This window comes from Triticum aestivum, chromosome 2A (genome assembly GCF_018294505.1).
Source record: "Triticum aestivum cultivar Chinese Spring chromosome 2A, IWGSC CS RefSeq v2.1, whole genome shotgun sequence".
NCBI classification, from domain to species: Eukaryota; Viridiplantae; Streptophyta; class Magnoliopsida; order Poales; family Poaceae; genus Triticum; species Triticum aestivum.
The window spans coordinates 277,306,171-277,323,814 of NC_057797.1; positions in this window are offsets into that span (position 1 = coordinate 277,306,171).

Here is a 17,644-nt window from a genome sequence, read left to right on the forward strand (position 1 = left end):
ATTCCGGACTAGGATGCAGTTGTTTTCGCTCGTTCCTACACTGCAATCAGGAAATAACGTACGAATTAACTTCTTTTATATTGTGTTGGTCATTCTACCTAGTAACTACCAATGTAGGAATACCTGGAAGACGGGTGGTTAGATGACAGCAACAAGGGATAGCCATCTCATTTTGGTCAGTTCTACTAAAACTGAGGTGTGTGCTTTTGATTGCGCGGATAGAAACGATACGGATATAGACATCCCGAAACGATATGGTGACAGACATCCCTGTTTGCGCAAATACGAAATACGGTTATTTATACAGTGACAGATATTTGCAATGTCATATGATTAAGAGCAGCATCTATTGTGTTATAATTGGCACTAGATTGACAGTATGAAAGTATCCTTAAGTAAGTAGCATCACATTACATCAACACTGCCACTAGATTAACATGCAGAACAATAGCATTAGTATTACTGTCATGAGAGTAGCACATGGTCCGTAAATGTGCAATCAAATTTGTGCAGTTCCACTGGCATGAAGCAATGTTAGCGGTGTGAGATTTAAGTGTAACTGCAAAAACACGATTCATGGGAAATAAAGCAAGACGGAAGCACTTCATAAAATGGTGGTGGCATTGCTTCAATTTATCTACGGCACTGGACCATTACTTATAGTGACATTAGGTGGCATTGCTTCATGCTTCATCTGATTTTACATTATCGGTAGCGATATGGGCGTAGGGACAGCAGGGGCATAAAGTGGTGCGGCAGATGTGGTTGCCGAGAGCGGCAAACACTCAGGCAGCATGTCTGCATTTGTCCCATTTTTTATCTCCTGGGCGACATTTTCCTATGTGAGCACAGGAAATCTAGACCTTCTCATTCTCATTTGCGTTGTCCCCCAACACCCGTCACTTTCTTTCCTTTTTCAACCAAGAGATAGGTCCACTTCCCCCCCACCCTTCGCCATCCACTATGCTTTCTTCGTCTTTTCAACTAAGAGACCGGTTGGGTAGCCAGTATCTACTACTTTCCCCTGTTTCCTCTTAGAACCAAGTCCTAGATTCATGCTAAAGCTTTCCCACTTCCTTCCCTGTTTGAACCAACTCTTAGAGTCGACTGTATGAACTAGCTTTACATCTAATAATAGTAAAAGTCTAGGTGGCTTTGGAACAGCGGATGGAAGTAGAAAAAGATCCACATGAAGCCAAGTGGGGAGCTAGGGCAGTAGAGCAAGGCAGGTTTCAAAGGAATATATACCTGAGGGTCGTCGGCATGTGGCAAAGACGGCGTCGGGAGGACGCATCTTGGCCACAATAACGCAGGGAGGAAGAAGGGGTCGGAGGCCCTCCCGAGCCAGCACTCTCTCGGAGAGAATGTCACAACCGCCGATTGGGACGCGCAGGCAGACGTTGGTCTCCTCCCTCGCCACCGACGTCAACGTGAACGATGCACCTACACCCCTGCCCGGGTCGAGGTTGTCCGGCCAGATTTGTGACCAGCCGTGAGCTGAGAGAGAGTGTATCCACCTATGTCTTGCTTGGATCTGGAGAGCATGAGAGAGTGAACGAGAGGAACCCTAGTAAAGCAAGTGCTAAGGCTCCTGCTTATATACATAGTGGAGTGATTTTGTTGTACCAGCTTCAAAAAAATGCGCTCCTACGTGTACCCGCGAGTGGGTGTGAGAGAACTAGTGCGTGCGTGCACCGCTTCTCTTCGTGAGAGTACAATATACTATGCCCAAAGAACGTTTTCCACAAGAGTAATAGTATAAGTGTGTGATGTGTGAGCTAAACTAAAATGTGCGGGACGTCTTTTGTTTTTTAGAAGTTCTGAGGGTAGGGTGTGAACAGCACATATGTATGTGACGTCTACCTGCAGATAGACGGTGGGTGCGAGAGGACTCGGGAGAGTGGTGACTGGTGAGGGTGCGTGTGCGTGAGAGAGAGGGGGGCACGTATCAACGCAATGCATGTGTCCGTAAATCATTATCCGGCAAATGTTCGCCACAAGCCTTTTCCTGACGAACGCCGTAAGAACCGTTAGATTGGCATCCGACAGTGTCAGTTTTTCCATGTCATTTAACAGAACAGCCACTCCTCCTACACACAAATCTTCCACGTGAGTGTTAGCAACTGCCGTATGCTCCCTCTGTTCCAAAATGCAGTGCATATAGCTTTATTGAAAATTCGAACCTCGCAAACTTCTTACCGAGTTTTCGTGTACCAAATTGCACATGTAGAATACCCTGTATATATCATTTCATTCATCTTCGAGAGGTAACTATAAAGATGGGGGAGGATTCTACAAAGAAAGACCATCGTATCACCTGCAACAATTTCAACCATCCTTTGGTGTGGAGGAATATCGTAGAAACTCTATATGATATGATTTTTATAGGAATTTTTCCTTTAGAGCCAATTGGTTCATAGGAATAGATTCATATACTCCACATTTCAAAGGAAATAAACATGATATCATTTCTATAGCTTTAGAGCCACTTGGTTCATATGAATGGATTCCTATACTCCCATAATTTCAAAGGAAAATAAACATTAGCGTATATTCAATAGAAAAGTTCCTATGATATGAACCAAATTACATCTCTTTTCTAATCCCTCCTCATAGGAAATTGAGATACATGTCATCTCTAGATTCAATAGAGAAGTTCCTATGATGTGAACCAAATTATAAAACTAAATGATTTTTAATGAGATGAACGATAAGAACTAAACGAACATCTACATCATGCATATATGACTCAAAGCTTTACATCCTATAGCGTGTATTTATTCATAATTTGGTTTTGAAATCTCATGCGTTCAATGCATGTCTACCTTACTAGTTTTCAGTAGAGTAGCAAATTTCACGCGGCCCCGGGTATATCAAAATGCAGGGCCCATGAATCATTGCCTTTCGGTCTAACCTACATCCACAATTTTTTGTACGTACTATATCTCAATTGGTCCCCGAACCCAAAATGCTGCATCGTTCCCCTAAAACCAAGCGGCCCACACATATTCAAGGCATCGACCCGAACTCAATCCCTCTCCTGTTTACTACGATGTGGCCCCGCATGCCGTAGTAGTACTCCTACAAACCCTACCGCCGCACGCATCATCGGTTTTCTTCAAGAGGACGAGGGAGAAGCCGATTTGTAGTGGAGGCGCTTTCAAAAAAATGATCTGTACTGGAGGCCCCTACCCTAGGGTGCCCTAGGTAGCTTCCGCATGCATCATTGGTTTTCTCTTTTCTTTATGCTCTTGCACCCTAGAATGAAATGATGGTTGCTTTGTCCGCCCAACTTAATGCGGGAAAACTGGGGCTTTGTGATTTGACCCCTCATCACTCATTTTCTACTACTACGGCACTACGACTGGGGTGCCTCCAATTCCAACCGCACGTGGAACAAGACGGTGGATGAGCCACATGTCGGCCAAAGGGGTCCTATTAAGTGTGTCGCCATTTCGTGTGCGGACTGACCCTGCTTGAGTTGCTACGGCAACACGACAACTGCAGCCTACCACTTGGTTTTGCTCCTTGGTGAATCCCGACTATATTGATCTAAAAAGATATGTACTGAACTACCCTCTCTGTCTCGTTTTTTAGGCGTCTGGGTTTATAGGGCGTGCACGTAGTTCTAGGTCATCCATTTGACTAACTAAATATGAGTTACTATGTCACAAAAAGTATATCATTGGATTATTAAGCGGATGTAGTTTCTAAACATATATTGTTCATCACATATATAGCCAGTTAAATTCTCAACCTGGAACGACATGCATGCCTTGTAAACCAATACGGAGGAAGTATAGTAGTAAAAATGAGGTGATTTTACCGAGCGATCGGCGGGGGAGCATGGCATGTCATGCGGTCGCACGTGTCATGATGTACCAAGGCGATGCGTGTGTCCCTCTTGAGGCAGAAGCAATACTACGTGGTTTGAGATGATGGCGAACCGAAGTGTGAAATAATGGTTGCTTCGTCCATATGGGAAGGTGCGGCATTGTGTTTGACATATCATTGCTCATTACTACTACTGGGCTGGTACGACTGGGGTGCGTCCCCCCTGCTGTTCTGCACTGTTATTTGGTGCTTGACACGTCGAACCGGTTGCTATATGTCCCACATGTCGGTGACAGGAAGTACAGAATTCATGAAAGCGAGCGTCGACGGAGGAGTACTAGACACGGCTTGGGTTTTTGCTGCTTCGCGTGATCCATCGATACAAACCCGGACGAAAAGGCAAGGGCGCGTCTTTTCCTGCGTGGCAGGTAGGGGAGTTTGGCATAGTCTGTTCGAGGCAAGGAGGCAGGAAGGGAAACCAGCAAATAAAGGTTGAGCGACTTAGTTTTGGGAAAATCTGATTTTACGAAGTACATACCCACTAGGGCTTATAGGGCTCATCTAAAAAAATTTGTTTTTCCATTTTATATGTCTGAATTCTACTACTAGTAGTAGTACCATCACATGTTGGATTTCGAGGTGCGTTAGATCACCCGATGGAAGCAGTGTCAAGAGAAAACTCACCAATGCATGTAGAAGTTCATGGAAATTTAGTGGTCATTCATGCATTCGTTCTAATTAATGCCTCGGTAAACATAACTTCTTGAGAAAAATGAGTGTACTAATTACTTGTGCAAACTGGGAGTATGAAATTAATTCGACCACTCACCATCTACCTTGGTTGGAGAGATTTTGAAATTGAGCCATAAACTAGAAAGGAGGGAGTAGTAACTTTTGTCTTGATTACTATTTGTGGCATTGTATAGATGCAAAATGTATTTTTTATAGTGGCCATGTATAAGTAAATGGAGGGAGTACTAAACGACATATATATTCCAAACAATATGATAATATATCTAACCAAGGTAGTAGGGACGAGGAGTAAACGGAGCGAGTAGTAAAATTTTCACCTCATCCTGTGAGCCACCGTGCCCGTGGGCGGGGGAGACGGCGTACTAAGCAAGCTTCTCCTCATTCTGCGAGTTGACAGGACACATCAAAAGTACTCCAGTGTATGGAGCCTTGCCTCTAAGGTAGGCCCCACATGGGTTGCCTCTTTTTTAACATAGCGTGTCAAGTCGCAATTTGTTTGTTCCCCCGTGGTAGACGATCCTCCCTCCACCAAGTGGACAACCAGTACACGGTCAAATTACCATGTGGGCTGCCTTTTCGTACAAAAATGAGCTCCACTATGTACCTGCGCGGGTGTGGTTGGGAAAGAGACGGGAGTACGTGCATCGTGCGTGCACCTCTTCTCTTTGTGCACGTTCCCCACCTACATGGGTGTGTGTGAGAGATACAAACCCAGACAAATGGCTTGTGCGGAATAACTACTCTTCGTAAGCCATTGTAAGAGTGGACAAAATGGTGAAGGATCAGATAGGGGAGCGGCGGAGGTGTGTGATTCTTGGTCGGCGTTTGGCCTCGTTTAAATAGGAGATTAAATAGACGGCGGATGGGAGGAGCTCGGCCAGCGTTGCATTTAATACCGGATGTGTGTCCAAAGTGGGTTTATCGGCTTCCACATGGGCGGGTTTCATGGAGGCGTTTGAATGCGGCAAGGAGGCGTGTTCAGCCGGGCGTGGAGCGAGTGGTGCCCTCGACTCTGACGTAGGACACAACGCCGTTCTTCCACTGACGTGTGTGCTCTTTGGGTACATGGCCCGCATGTTAGTGACCCAACGTAGGCAGCACACAGCAGAGGAACATTTGGTGGTCAGGGCGGTCAGAAGCGGGCATTTCATAAATCGATGATTGTTCATTGAGTGTGACGTCATCCTTTTCATGTAGATAAGCCTACTATGTTGATAGCCCGTTCGATACATTCTGATTCATAAACACTGCTGCAAACAATAATGTTCTGCTTATCATAGATAAGATTGATTAATACCCGTAAAAATACATGTCCTTAACAAAGGGTGCATGCACGTATAGGTTGAGCGTGTGTCTTGCATCGTGTGATGTGTGCATCCAGGCGTGCGAGTGTTGCATGCGTGCAAGGGTACGTTTCAGCGTTGCATGCATGTGTGCGTATGTGCGTGTGTTCGTGAGTGCATGTGTACGTGTCAGTGTTGCACGCCTGCATGCGTGCGTGTGTTCGTTATGTGTACGTGTCAGTGTCGCATGCCTGCATGCATGCGTGTCTTGCGTGCGTGCATATGTACGTGCGGGGTGAGGCTGCACGTTAGTCGATTGACTTTTCATCTCTGGTCATTAGATTTTCCAGCCGTTGGAAACGAAATCAAGGGCCTGCAGTTTATCATCAAACATCACCCCCTGAGCCGCCAGCCACCACCGGCCGCACCCCCGGCCCCCGCCGCCTGCGGCCGGCCCGCGCCGCCATGCCACCCCGCCCGCCCCGATACCACTCCCCACCGTCGGTCTGCCGCCGCACTGGTGATCCCTCTAGCCCCCCCCCCCCCCCCGCGCCGAGCTTTTTCTCCGGCGATCCCCACCCCACCGCCCAATCAACGCCCCCTCCCCCCATCGAAGGCAACTGCCAACCAGAGGTCTCACGACTTCGAGTACCCACCGACCACTAATTTATTACCATTTTGTCCTTCATATACGCGCTGATGGGTGGGCCCTATGGTAATGTGCGCTGCTGAATGTGGACCATTTGACTGGTCAATTGATCGTGTCATCAACAAATTACGAAGTTGTATGGTGAGCCAGCGACCGTATGATCACCCTAAAATGTATTTTATTAACACAGTACAGACTCAAACTACCATTTATTTCTTTCATATACGGGCTGACAGGTGGGCCCCACGGTTACGCGCCCCGATGGTGCAACACTAGTTGCGCCACGTGGAACATTTGACTGGTCAATTGATTGTTTCATCAACAAAATACGAAGTTGTACAGGTGAGCCAGTGACCGTATAATCATGACATGTATTTTTTTAACACGGTACAAATGCAAGGGCTCATATATACGCGCAAGCACTCACCGCTATAAGCGCACACACGCAGGCCCTACCCCTATGAGGACCTTCGAGACAGTGAGCCAGCATATGATCTTGAGATTTTATGAAGTCACCATAGGTGCCTCATAGTCGAGTGGAACGTCTCCTCCCACTGAACGCACATCACCGGAAAATAGAGAAATTAACCCAGGATAAATGCGAGCACCAGGACTTTAACCCTGGTGGGCTCGAGAAACCACAGTCCTCCTAACCATCCAACCACATGTTGGTTAGCACGACAAAATGTATGTGGTGACCGTGATGAGCTTATCCTGAAGTCCAGTGACCATATCGTGCTTTCGCTTCAAATACAATGACCGTAAGTGTCTTCAACAAAATACGGAGCACACATCAAATGCAAAGTCCGTTAGTGTCATCAAGAAAATACAGAGATGTATCGTGAGCTAGATACCGTATGATCACCACGAGAATGTATACGGTGACTGTAATGAGCATATTCTGAAGTCCAGTGACTGTATAGTGCCTTAGCTTGAAATACAGTGACCATCACGCGTGAATGTGTCATGGGCATGCATACTTTTAGAGGGTCGAGAGATAGTTTGTGTGCGTACGTGAAAGTGGTGAAAAAGAGGGGGTGTCCGATGGAGACAAGGAGAGATATGCCCTTCGTTTCTCTTTCCTGTGACTAGTATTTTAGGAGAATATATAAACATTCACAATGCAGAACAAATATTTTTGGATGCACCATGCAGTTAACTTTCATGTATAACATTGTACTGCTGTATATGCTTATTTTCTTAGTGGCTGATTGCGTGTGTGGTGTGGTGGGCACATCATTTGTAGTTGTGGTGGCTCAACATGAGGACTCATGGGTCGGTTCCATCCTGCGCCACATAGGTTGAACCGAGACGCGTTATACGAAGACCCATGTGGAGGACTCGGTGTACAACATGGAGCTAGCTACCAGAGTCGCGGAGGACTCTATCCCCACTGGTGATAAGCCGACTATATATGATTTGTAACCCTAGGCCCCCAGTATGTTATAGAAGCTTGGGGGCTAGTTCGACGATAGTATACACACACACACAATGCCTGGTATTCACGTGTACTTTGTACACACCCCTATCACTAATATACAGTACCAGGAGTAGGCTTTTTCCTCAACTGCAAGGGCCCAAACTAGGGTAAAACTTTGCCTCGTATTACCATCCAGCCTAATACGCAGGGATATCCTACCGAATGATGTGATGGAATAATATCTACCAACTACTAAGACAGAGGTGTGTCTGGGGGGGCAATGTGTGCGAGAGAGGCCTAAAGATAATGTGTGTGCGGGAGACACGTAGGCACATATATGTGCGTATAGAGGTCTAGTAGAGACCGTGCATGTGTATATATGCATGTGAGAGAAATAGTGTTCTCCAACTGAGATTAGTGAAAAGAGTGGTACATAGTAGTCACAAAGAGAGAGAGAGAGAGAGAGAGAGAGAGAGAGAGAGAGATACAGAGAGAGCATGTGCGTGTGACTCCCCGACACCCCGAGAGATATTGTTAGCATGTGTGAAAGAGAAATGCCGATGCATATAAAGTGTGTGCACTTATGCGGTAGATAGAGAGATATATAGCGCGTTTGTGAGAATGGGCCGAGGCATAATGCATCTACGTGTAAAAGGTGGTTCTAGGCATTAAATTAAAATATAAATGGCATTATTATTTTTGGATGAGATCATTAATTTTACAAATTGCGTATGGACAAAAATCGGTCTATCAGACACCCATACTCTATTGAATTCTAGCATGTGCATGTGTTTATTTCATATTATCGATCCATAGAGTGAGAGTGGTTTGAAATACAGGCAATGGATGCTTTTGCAATTCATATATAAACATTAATTAGTGCACTCCATGTTGTTAGTGTGAAGCACTTTATACATCTGTCACTTGCATGGGTACATTCCAAATTGCTAGCTGTGAAATAGAATACATGTCGAATTCAACATAAAGGGGGTTCCGAAGATTCGAATTCATAGGAAGTGCATTCATCTATTTGAACCCGAGATAATGGCATTTATAAATCAGATGTAAAAGGGGGCATCAATCTTTGTTGTGCGTTTGAACATGCTATATATATTCATACGCATATCTAACTCTTTTTTTGCAACCAAGGAGATTAGATCTGGAACCATGCATGAACTGAGGTAAGTTGCATATTTTTTAATATATACTTGTGTACAATGTATATTCAAATGTACCCCCTCCATTCCAAAATAATCGTAGCTTTAGGATTTTCAAGAGTAAAGATTTGTGAAGTTCGACAAATCCTGAAAGTTCAATTCAAGAGAACCGAAAATGTTAATGCTTCTGCTCCCAAATTTGAACGAAGCGCCAAATAGGCCTCTGGTCACCCGAAACTGTGCGAGACTAATGTTTGGTGGTAGGAAATTACTATCCTGACTCTGGCCCGTGTAGCCTATCGGCCCGATGTCCAAAGGTCTAAACCGGGGTAGGTTTGTAACTTGACCATTAAGCCAGTCTCAACCGCCTCCGAGAAGCATTCATACGTCGTGGGCACCTAAACACCCATGCGCTCGGCCGAAATCTATCCCGCCCACATTTGGGACACCTGAGATTACTGTCCTACCCCCAACCCGCAATATGTCCGAAATTTTAGATGGGGGCAAAGTTTGTAACTTTCCCCAAATTTCAAACAAGCGCGTCCCAAACCGAAACATTGTTCCCCCTTAGTTCCCCACCTCACTCCATTTCCCCATTCATACTCCATGGGCGCCAAAACACCCTCTCCACAAGCCGCGAAACCCCAGCCTCCTCTGTCCTCCACCCCATAGCGCCCAATCCACTGCCGCCCTCCTCCATCATGCTGGAGACAGTACCCCAATGTCGTCGTCCAACGCAACCGCAACCGCCACTCCCTCAAGGAATTACACTACAAAAAAAGACACATCCGTGACATTTTGGGCCGAACAAATAAAATTTATGTCATACATATGACACTTCTATGACGATAATTGTGAAAACACCCGGTATCATCATAGATGTGGTGGGCTTCTACTTCTATGACAAAACATCATGACAGAAAATGGGCTTTTCATCCTGGGCGGGCCAGAGACGCAGTTGCATGACATTCTTTGGGCCGTCCATGACAGAAAAAACCGTGGTAGAAGCGAGGGCGAGGAAAATTTCGGGGAGTTCCCGGTGACGGTGGGAGGTCGGGGGCCGAGCGATGCGCATTTCTCTCGTACATGTACGCGCGTGTGTGCGAGGCGTTGGCTTTAACTGAACCCGAGCAAGGCGTTGGGCTCTAACTGAACCCGAGCGATTGCACTGCAGGCTACGCATTACTGAACCCGAGCGATCGATCGATGGCTGTTAACTGAACCTGATCGAGCGATTCCTTCGCTACTGCTGCTAACTGAAGCCGATCCATGGGATGAACAATGAGCGTTGCGGGGGGGGGGGGGTTGGATGAACAGTGAGCGGTGGCGTTGCCTCTGGATGAACAGGACCCCGTGGTGTGGTGGAGGGCTGGATAAACAGTAGATGGTGGAGGGGTGCCTGTGGAGGGGTGGATGAACAGGACCCTGTGGTGTGGAGGGCTGGATGAACAGTAGACGGTGGAGGGGTGGTTGAACAGGACCCCGTGGTGTGGAGGGCTGGATGAACAGTAGACGGTGGAGGGGTGCCCGTGGAGGGGTGGTTGAAGAGGACCCCGTGGTGTGGAGGGCTAGATGAACAGTAGACGGTGGAGGGGTGGTTGAACAGTAGCCGGTGGAGTAGCGTGCGGTGGAGGCTGGATGAACAGGAGCCCGTGGAGGCTGGAGGTGGTCGACGGTAGAGATGAACAGTATCCCGTGGAGTCTCGTTTTGCGGTACGCCACACCCCTCCCGATGAACAGGACCCCAGTTTCGACCGTAGCGCTCCAACACAAGTCCGTTTCGTCCGTTTTGCGGTACGCCACACCCCTCCCGATCAACAGGACCCCCGTTTCGACCGTAGGAGGTCCATTTCCTTTGTTTTGCGGTACGCCAGGCCCCTCCCGATCAACAGGATCCCGTTACAAACATGGTCGGTCGAACACAAGGCCGTTTCCTCCGTTCTGCGGTACGCCAGGCCTCGTTTCCGTCGCATGTTCCGTCCAAGCCCTCCTGATGAACACGACGCATTCTGTTGCCTCCCCATGAACATGACGCATTCCGTTGCCTCCCCATGAACACAACGACGACGCTGTTTCTCCGTTCCGACCCAGCCATGTACACGAGCCATGGCCGTACGTATGCGCGAGTAGGCGTTCGAGACCCCACCCGTATGTACACATATGTGGCCGTATTTTCTTTCTTGCACCCTAGCTGATGTACGTACGTGTAAATGCTACGTGCGCGCCTCTACTACGACACGTGTGCGCATCTACTGCGACACGTGCACGCCTCTACATCGACCAGTATGTACGTACATGTTTGCGACCAGACTGACAACGCTACGTACGCTTCGACTACGTGGGTCCCAACTGTTAGGCACTTCCTTGCCTGCGAAGATGTAGCTGGTGGGTCCCAGCAGTCAGGGGGTGAGTCAATTTTTTTTGCCCGGGCGCACTTCTTTGCGTGTGAAGATGTAGCTGGTGGGTCCCAGCAGTCAGGGGGAAACGTTTTTTTTCACGAAATACGGTGGCCCGTCCAGTGGGTCCTGCTGTCAGGTGGAGGAATATTTATTTTGCACGTAATAAGGAGGCACTTCCTTGCTACGGCTGTGGACCCAGCTGTCAGCCTCTCCATGTACAGTCCACGTCCGATGGAAGCCGTTCCTTGACCACGTTGACCATGCCGCGCCGAGAGCACCAGGGCGGTGGACGACGGCGAGGCCTAGGAAGGGGACGACACGGAGCCGGGGAAGACGCGGCAGTGGATGCCCACACGTAGAGGAGTACGAGGGTTCACTAGTTCGCTGCGGAGTGAGGCTGTCATCGCCGTAGAATAACAGGGGGTGTGGGTGAGTAGAGGGATGGCCTGGCCAGCGGTGGGAGTAGTAGTGGGCGGTGAGGCCTCCATTGCATCGCAGCCGGCCACTGGAGGCAGGAGCACGAGGCACGACTGGCGCTGGTTTGGGCGGCTGGAGCAAGAAGACCAGAGGTTGAAGAAGCACTACGGCCGTTGGATGGACATCGTACGGTCACTGGAGCTAGAATCGTGCATATTGACAAAGTTAACAAAGCCCTCCGTCCACATCAACTTAGTAGGCCCACAAGTTAGCATGCCACTATACTGGGTCCCAGTTAACAGGGGGAGTATTCATTTTTTTGTGCGTAATAAGGAGGCACTTCCTTGCATGCGAAGATATAGCTGGTGGGTCCGAGCTGTCAGCGGCGGTAACGTTTTTTTCGCGAAAGACAGAGGCCCTTTCGGTGGGTCCCTGATGTCAGGTGGAGGAATCATTATTTTGCGCGTGTAATAAGGAGGCATTTCCTTGCATGTGGCCGTGGACCCAGCTGTCGGCCTCTCCACGTAAAGTCCACTTCAGATGCATGTCCGTCGTTGACCATGTTGACCAAGCCACGCTGAGAGCACCAGGGCGGTGGACGACGGTGAGGCCTAGAAAGGGAACGAAATGGAGGCAGGGAAGACTCGGAGTTGTTTCCCACGCGGAGGGGAGTACGACTGTACGAGGGTTTAATGGTTCGTCTCTCGTCGCCAGAGAATAACAGCAGGTGTGGGCGAGTAGAGAGATGTCTAGGCCAGTGATGGGAGTACGGTGAGGCGGTGAGGCCTGCGCGGCAGCAGAGCCGGCCGCGGGGAGGAGGGAGCAGGCAGTCCCGCTGGCGCCTGTTTGAGCGGCTGGAGCAGGAAGAGCAGAGATTGAAGAAGCACGACGGCCGTTGGATGGCCATCCAACAAACAGTGCTTGTGTGTCAACCTTTTTTTTAGGAAAGCCTCAAATCTGTGGAAAACAGCATACAACCCATTTGCTAATTCTTAAGGTTTTTTGGAGCCCATATTCTTTTTGTTAGCATTACAACCCATATTGTGGCCACGGTTAAAAAATTATACGAAATTTTGCATATTTCGGTGCGGTCCGAACTGTTTTTAATCCCGAAATTTCGACTCACATTCAAACTGATTTTAAAAATAAATGTATATCAATATAAAATCCAACAAATTCTCCACGCATAAAAATTAATGTAATTTAAAATCTCGAAATGAAAAAAATAATATTTGAAACTAATTGCCGGTTTCATGTGTTTTAAAAATGTACATCCCATTTCTCATTACTGATGAGCCATTTTCTCGGCCAAACGAATGAAAGGTCTCCTCGTCTTGAAAGATTTGCAGCCCAACAAGCCTGACAAAGCGACTTACTTGGCAAATCACAAAAAACTGGGCTGTGGCCGTGGACCCAGCTGTCAATCCATTTGTTTTTTTAGTCCATTTGGTGGGCTGGGTGAAACAATGATGTAGCATCTATGCAGCCCATTTAAATCCCATTTGCATTTTTCTCGAAAGCCGCGGACTTGCTGGGCCGGGTGAAAATATCATGTTGGGCTAGACGGAGAAATGTTATAAAAATAAACACATGATTGCACATCAGTAAAATCTTTGCAAGCTTATGTACGCAATCACTAGGAGTTAACTTGCAAAGTTACATATAAACAATTATTATTATTATTTTGTAAGAACTTTCAACTTACGAAATAAAATATCATTTTAATTTGATGAGTTAATAGTACGTGGGGTATTATTATTTTTTAGTCTAGACATGGGACAGTTGAGTTGGTTCTAGGGGAAAGTACTGGGAGAAAACTCAGTTTACATCGAAAAAGAAAGTGGGAGAAAATTCAAAGACCTGCTGGGTCCACCTGAGGAGGGGAATATGTTCGGAGGAAGGAGATTCGAAGCACGGCAGCCGAGTGAACTAGTTTTTTTACGGACAAGTGAACTAGTTTACATACATAAGCAAATTGCCACTAAAAAGCAATCAGGTTAATGGGTTCTTAAAAGAAATATTTCGGACAAAACTGATAATTACGACACATAGGCTAATGCATGAGACACTCACATGATAAAGGTGCTTATAAACAGATAAAGTACAACATCTAGACCTTCCTGGCATGCTTGATCATGACGCTGCGGCTGTCCGTGTACTCGTCGGTTACGGGAAGCAGACACGCCCTCATGTCCAAGATCTACATGTACATGTCGTAGCATGCGTATGCGCCCTTGGCCGCATAGGTTATGTAGGCTAGATTCAGAGGTACCTCCCACGTGTCCAGGTCGTCTTCTTTCATGTTGGCGTATCAGGGGTCGATGATGGTCTCAGCGAGGTCAACCATGGAGTCCTTCTCCTGCCCGTTGCTAATGATCTTGTATTGCTTCTGGATGTCGACAAGCTTGTTGCACCAGATGGCTAAATCGCCGCGTTCTTCCTTCTCTCCACCGTAGCGAAAGTGCAGTCGGCGCTGCCGATGAAACGGGCGAATGCTCTAGAACCTGGTGCAGCCATAGGACTGAGGCGAGGCAGAGCTTCATCGAGTCTGTATCGTTGGTGTACATCACATTCAACTTGCTGCAACCATAGGACTGAACGGCGAGCTCAAAGGGGAACTCCTTGCTGAAGTGCATATCCAGCAGGCTCACCCCTCGGATCACCATTGGATTCTCTTCGAGTGAACGAGTGTGTAGGCGGCGACAGCAATTCATTTTTCAGCTCTTGGGGAACTGGATTCAACAGAAGCTGATTGTGTACAAGCGACAACAGTTACTACCCCTCCCTCGTCCGCTGCACGCCCGGCAGAAGATGCACCCTCGGCCACACGTCGGTTCATGAGCGGGTCTGTATTGGTACTGTAATAACAGGAGTTAGTGGTCACTTTACTTAAATTTAATTAGCTTTAATAGAAATTTGTACTTAAAACAAGCAATGCATTCACTCGTTCTATCGGTGCCACAGGATCAACATGCACAACAACTAGAATTATTATTCTCGGGACGCACACGATCATCACATTTGTCGCACTTTCACAAAGATAATACTACCGAGTTTGAACTGTTTGTTATGGTTGTTGTCCTCTACATCATCATGCCGTGTTTCCCAGCTTGCAAGATTGAGAACCAATAAATAAGATCCAAATAATAAGTACAACAAAGATACCTACACATCTCATTGATTCCCAGCTTGCAAGATTCGGAACCAACAAATAAGATACAAATAATAAGTACAACAAAGATGCCTACACATCTCACTGATTCCCAGCTTGCAAAATTCAGAACCAACCCATTAGAGCCTTTTGATAAAGTGAGTATCGGGATTAAATCCATCTTAGCTAGACATGTCATACAATCAAAGAACTTGGCGAATGCTCTTGACCGTCACAACATCTGTAGTTGAGTATTCCTGTTTGCACAACATGTTTGCACAGCACAAACAAGGGGACAGGAGAGCATGATTTCGCTTTAATAGCGGCCCCTTGAACTCAACCTCCAGGTCTACTTGGATGAGGTCTGCCTGGAGTTCCATGATTCAATTCATGCACCTTTTTCTGCAGTTCACCTGAAATGAAGCAAAGATTGCATCATTCAGCTAGCAAGAAGTACTTGCTCTTGTGAGCTGACAAGTTCTTCTTTAGTAGTTGCACTAAAATTGAGGAACATTAAGGTTGGCTGTCCGGCTCATGTAAGGTGCAACTATAATTTTCTTATCCTTTTGTGCAGTGCCACTAAAATAAAGTGCCATTGTGGTGAGAGTGACGGCTCCATCTTGCAAATGCTAATAAAATTTTGCACGAGATTACCAGCAGAACTTGACGGAGATTTTGGAAACTCCAATCACCATTTTGTGCAGTTCCACCAAAATTGAGAGATGTTGCCCACATGACATTTTAGTTGAACTGCACAAGACACTCATTCCAAAAAAAAGTGTTTTCTGTAGTTCACCAAAAGGTCACAATAGCAACAAGGTGAAATGGATATCCCTATCTGCACAAAAAGATAGAAAGTAAACAGTTGCTGGTCAATAAGAATATACTAACATATACAAAATGAAAAGAAGCATCTTAATTATGTTCATGGCAATCAAGCAAGGACAATAAAATTTTTAAAACGTCAGCGATGCTTCATGTTACCAGAAGCATTATGATCAACAATGAGATTCCTCAAATATGGGATTACTTTAATGGTGGCATTGCTTGTTTACCAGACACAGTAAATCAACAGCAGCTAAAGAGTTGGTTTAAGGGCATGGGACCGTGGGGACACCAGGACACTCAGCAGCGTAAAGGAGCAACTTACTTATCATACTGGGGAAAACAGCAGGAGTGCCATTGTACTATGTGAGGGCAGCAAATCTAATCCTGGAGACCTTTTACTATGTGAGGGAAGCAAATCTAATCCTGGAGACCTTTTACTATGTGAGGGCAGAAAATCTAATACTGAGACCTTTTACTATGTGAGGGCTGCAAATCTAATCCTGGAGACCTTTTACTATGTGATGGCAGCAAATCTAATCCTGGAGATACTCTGTTGACTTGTCCACCAGCCGCCACTTTCTATCCTTTTTTCAACCAATAGTAGATATGTTCCTTATCCAGTTTGTACCGCGTTTTCCCTTTATTTCTCTTTTCAACCAAGAGACCAGTTGGGTATCCGGTCTCTACTACTTTCACCATATTATTTCCTCTTTGAATCAAGTCCTAGATTCATGCTAAAACTTTCCCCCCATTCTTCGTTGTTTGAACAAAGCCCTAGATTCGAATGCATGAAGTAGCTTTACCTCTAATAATACTAAAAATTTAGGTGGCTTTGGAAGAGCTGATGGGAGTAGAAAAAGATGCACATGCAGACACGTGGGGAGCTGGGGCAGTAGAGCAAGGCCGCTTTCAAAGAACTTATACCTGAGGGTCGCCGGGATGTCGGCGGCGGCAGGTCAGATCTGCGGTCAATACGACAGGGAGGAAGAAGGGTCGGAGGACCTCCCGAGCTAGCCATGTGTCGAAGAGAACGGCACGGGCAGAGAATCAGGCCCCTCCGGCAGCTGTGGGTTTCCTCCCTCGGCGGCGATGACCGCGTGAACGATGCACCTTTTAGTCCTCTACACACAATGGCTGAAGGGATCCGACCGGATCTGTGACCAGCGGTGAGCAGAGAGAAAATGTTGCTACCGCTATCTTGTTTATATCTGGAGAGGATGAGAGAATGAAGAGAGCAACCCTAGTAAAGCAAGCGCTCAGGCCCCTGCGTCCATATATAGTGGAGTGATTATCTTTTTTCTCTCCACAACAAGCGTTTCAATTTGTGTACGTGGCATTAAAGAAAAGAAACTCTCTATTTAAGGTGACTACTGTACGACTCCTACTTACTACTAGTAGTACTACAGTATTGTTCACTTGTGCTCCCCGCCCCTCCATTCATTGAACAACCCCACGGGTGAATAAACATACAGTAAGTACTATATTTATATAGAATGAACAAGCTCGAACTGTTTTCGCGTAGTTAAAAGTTGAGGGCGGGGCTTTTCCCGGGTAGTACGCGCGGCAGTTTTCGGGTAGGGCCAGAAGACTATTTTAATATATATTTTAAACTTCGAGACGGCCACATAGCATGGAGCCGACCCCAACGATTTTAAGCTTACAGGCACGGTACACGCTATCCTAGACTACAATACACATGAAACTGCCACACGAGCGTCCAGGCTGCGCTTGGCTCTTCGCCTCTTCGGGAAGT